Source organism: Marmota marmota, unplaced genomic scaffold (genome assembly GCF_001458135.2).
Source record: "Marmota marmota marmota unplaced genomic scaffold, marMar, whole genome shotgun sequence".
NCBI lineage: Eukaryota > Metazoa > Chordata > Mammalia > Rodentia > Sciuridae > Marmota > Marmota marmota.
Window position 1 is genome coordinate 2,502,139 of NW_026000174.1, and position 4,787 is coordinate 2,506,925.

Sequence of the window (4,787 nt, forward strand, 5' to 3'; positions counted from 1 at the left end):
GCTCCTGGCACACCTGTGCTCTCTTTGCCCTTCTAAGCACCTCTATGGTGTTGACTTTTTTGCAACCTGTGTTGTAAGGATAGGTGCTAATCTCTTCATTTTTAGGGTACTACACATGATGCCAACCAACGCTGAACTTCACAGGACTAACAACAAAGCAGCTAGGGTCTCTCTCAGCTTCTGTCTAAATTGTTTTCCCAAATCCATCAACTCTGATTGACAGGTGGAACATGGTGACCTTGGTTTCCTGGCAAGGCCCTGTTAGTTGCCCACTGGAGCCATCTACTGTTGATGTTTCATTTTCTGCATTACCACTGGCCAGGCTTGCAAGTGTTAATCTCCCTCCTTTTTCTCCTCTGACCTTATTAGCAGTATGGGGGAGGCCAAGGGGTATTTTCAAGGTATGAAGATCCTTCTCTAGTGACTGTACTCTGGCTTACAAGGCCTTTTCCTTATCTTGCAACTCCCTCATCTTGGCAGTCTGCATCAGTTTCTGTTCAGAGATATAATAAACACCATTCCATGGCCCCAGCAGCTTCACATGCGTGGTTCTTCAGGCCATTTCTCCATCCCATCTGCACTGCCATTGCCACCTTTCTCCTTGGCCATAGGCCAGTGCCTGGGCTCCACTACTCCATTCACAGCCTGTCCTGCTGGATCCATGTTCACCCAAAGGGCAAGCAGAAAAATTCAGCCCACTGGTCCTGTTGCCTTCCAAGTGTCACCATCTTGTAGGTAGAAACTAGCAGCTTATAACGCCTTCTCTAGGCTCAATGGTAACTCACCCACTATATCCTAACTTTCCAAGGGAGTCCATACTAAATAGAACTGTGGCAATCCAGTCCTATATGCTGTTCAGTGGCCACATATCACCCCCTCCATTGTCCACCATGTCTGCCATGGCTAAGGCATCTCTCACCTGCATGGTATCCTGCTGACTACACCAATTGCTCTGCAAGGGCTCAGACCCTGGGAAACAGATTTGGGATTCTGGCAGGTGAAGGAAGATGTGAGGTATAGTTGGGGTAGTAGATATACTTTATTTGAAGGTGGCTCCATGAGACTTTCCATAGGCCTTTCTGTGTGCAGGCCAAACAAAGAAGGCACACTGCCAACAGCTTACATAAGTGAGTACACATTCACAAGCAGACATTTATGACCTTGAGTAAAAATGCTGACTCAGGGTGTTTATGACCTTGACTACATACTAAAACCTAACTGGCCAGAAATCTCAGAGACAAAGCCTAACTATAGCCATCCTGGGCCTGCCCCATAACTCTTTTCCAATATTCCAGTGATTTTGTAATCTAAGACTGTATACTTCAAACATTTCTTGCTGAAATATTGAGAATCTTTTTTTCCTTCTAGATTTAACACTGACCAAAACCAACAGATGAAGCCAGAATTTTTCGGAGGCTACTTTGGCATAGAGAAGCCTGAATAGAAATATATTCATGAAAATTCTGTGTTTAAACTCAGTCTAAAGACTTTGCACAGGTAATGAATAAGAACTATTGAGATGGATTTTACAGAAGGGGATCAGAAGAACTGGAATTATGTAAGGAGAAGGGAAGGGTGCCCCCATTGGATCTGATAGAATGTGGACCTCTGATAAAAGGCTGGGAGTTCAGGGATTACAGAGAAGTCATTGGAATTGTCCTTGACCCAAGGAGCTCATACTGGGGAAGACAGAGTTGAACACAGACAATACAGCATAATGGATACAGTCATAATAGAGGATTGAGAGAAGCCTTGTGAGAGCTAGTAACCCATTCTGCACATTGCCCATCTTAGCTTGATTGCAGTTGCCACAGTGAGCCCAATGTGGCATGAGGTGCCCTGCTCATTCAGGTGGCTAATATAACTTGTTTGGCAGGGGTCAGTCATGCAGGCAGAAGGGAGGTTATAAAACTAATTTTTTTTTTTTGTACCAAGTATTGAACCCAGGGGCATTTAACCACTTAAGCTACATCCCCAGCCTTTTTTTTTTTTTTTTTTAATTTTTAATTTTGAGACAGAGTCTCACTAAGTTGAGGGCCTCAATAAGTTGCTAAGGCTGGCTTTGAACTTGTGATTTTCATCTTCCCGAGCCACTGGGATTACAGGCCTATGCCATCATGCCTGGCACAACTGATTCTTATAATGGAGACTGGGTTGATGCTGGTAATAAGACAAGCATGTGTTCCAAATTCTACTACCTCTGAAAAAAAGTTTTTTTGCTATTTAGGAACTCATTCTTCTTTCCTTCTTCCTTCTTATTCTCCCTCCTTTCCTCCCTCCTCCCTTCTTTCCTTTCTTCCTTTTGATAAATGCAATTCCCCATTATCACAAATAATGTAGTCAAGTTTTCTATATTTGGAAAAATCACAGGGATCTCATATCTGGACTATGATGGATAAGGCTTATCTGGGAAAAGTATCTTTGTGATCATGGTATCTCCCCTGCCAGGTAAATGTTTCTTTTTCATTTAAATTGGTATTTTAAAAAAATAGTCTTTTAATTTTTAGTTGGTCATTTTGCATGGGCCCATATGTTGCTTTGTAATGGATCTCAAATTGCTTTTTCTTCCCCCATAAGAAAGTTTGTGTTATATAGATTACTGCTTTTCAAACATTAACACATGTAAGAATCACTTGTGATCTTATTAAACTATAAATTCTAATTCAGAAGGTCTGGGTAGGGCCTGAGAGTCTACATTTCCAATAAGCTCCCAGGTGATACCGATTTCTGGTGGTCCATGGGTCGTACTTTGATTAGCAAGATAGGACCTTTTGCGCCTACTATTTAGCCAATACTGAAAATACCCCTGTCAGGTAATCAAAATGGTCATTACTATTCTCATTGTAAATAGGAGGCAACTAAAGCATATACTGGCTAGCCAGAGGACTAGGAAGCACCCTACCTGGAACTCAGCCTCAGACTGTCTGGCTCCTTCATAGCAGATATGGGACACCCTTAATTGGTTGTGACATTTCTGATGACAAGAACTATCCCCTGATTATCACTGGGTCCCCAGCAGTTTCTAGTGTAGCATTTGATAAACATCTGATGATGGTTTAACTTCAAAGTTTCTTTTTTATATCCCAATAACTACTATGCAATGTTCTGACTGCTTTCTTTTTACTTATTCTAATCCTCACACTAATTCAGGTAGAGTATTTGCATTACACAATGGGTAAACTAAGACTTAGAGGAAAAAAGTTACTGGTATGAGATTACTAGATAAAATTTTTTAAAGAAAGTAGACTTTAAATCCATGTTTGCCTTATTATTAGAGTCTCACATACATCATGCAATAAAAAAATACATTTCAATCAACCATTTTTTTTTATTGCTGATATCTAGGTTGTCAAAAATCATTAGAGGCTTGATCATGAGAAAGATAGTTGTTCTGCCCAAGATCTTGGAAGATATAAAGGGTTGATCTCATTTCCTGTTTTCACACCCTCCCAGCTGTTGCAACTTTTATCCACAGCTTTATGGCAAATGACAGAGAATAATTTATGGAGTTGGAAGTCTCTGTCTATAAAGAAAATAAGCTTGTTCTGATGTTTCTGCCATGTTATTGCAGTTGCTTAAATTTTTAATCAAAGACTTAGTCAAGAAATAGTGCATTAAAGTTAGTGTCTTAGTAGTGCTCTCAAGGATGGTTTGAATAAATGTTTGGAAAAGAACTATATGCCACGGCCTCATAAACATTTAAGTTTGTATTTTGCAAAAGAGCCAATGTTCCTTCCAGAAAAGTGTCTTCAAGTGACATTAAGAGGCAAGGAGAGTTTTGTTTGTTTGTTTGTTAACATTTATTTATTTTTTTCAGTTCTATGTGGACACAATATTTTACTTTTATGTGGTGCTGAGGATCGAACCCAGTGCCTCATGCATGCTAGGTAAGCACTCTACCACTGAGCCACAACCCTAGCCCCAAGGGGAGTTTTTAAAAACAATGTCATTATCTTTTTTTTTATTGGTTGTTCAAAACATTACAAAGCTCATGACATATTGGCACTTTAAAAACACGCAGATAAAATCTTTCACATCAAAAAGAGAGGTCTAAGTCCTTTGTCTTAAACATAGATGGCTTATGTTTTGACCAATAGGACACAGAAGAAGTGAGGCTGTATGACTGCTAAGGCTGTTTAAAAAAACCGTGACATTTCTGCCTTGCTTACTGAAACTATCTTGCTTGCTGTCCTAAGCCAGCATGTAAAATGTCCAAGTACCCTAAGATAGCCATGTTATGAGGAATTCCAAGCCACATGGAGAAGACATGTGTAGGCATTCTATTCTGACATTCTATTCTTAACTGACTATGACAGTCTCAGTTAAGCCCAACCTTTAAGTTGCCCCAATCCAGACTCCAGGTATAGGAGTGAAAAAGAAATCAGATGACTCAGTCCCTTAGCCACTTGTTTTATGCTTTGCTGTTTGCATCCTAGATGAGGCCTCAGCCATTGTGCAGCAGAGATAAGCCATCTTCCTCATAACCTATCCTTGTTCATGACCCACAGAATCCACAAACATCATATAATGGTTTTTATTTTACACTGCAAAGTTGGGGGTCATGTGTTATTACATCAATAGATAACCATGGAATTTAGTCAGACCTCACTGGGTTGCAAGTGATAAAAGCAAAACATGATCTAGCATAGGAATAAGAGAAATCTACAGGAAGATGTAATGGAAGGTGAACTGGAAAAAGTACTGTGGCAGCCATGAGGATGTGCCTCACAGGTTTCCAGCTGTGAAAGCACAATTGACCAGTGGTCCCATCTGCTGAACTCAGGTCC

The 4,787-nt window shown here is 40.4% G+C and overlaps 1 pseudogene; it reads right to left on the reverse strand.

The window, feature by feature from the left end:
- Positions 1 to 2,304: 2,304 nt before the first annotated feature.
- On the reverse strand, positions 2,305 to 2,456 carry LOC125612213 (annotated as a pseudogene).
- Between the last annotated feature and the right edge of the window lie 2,331 nt (positions 2,457 to 4,787).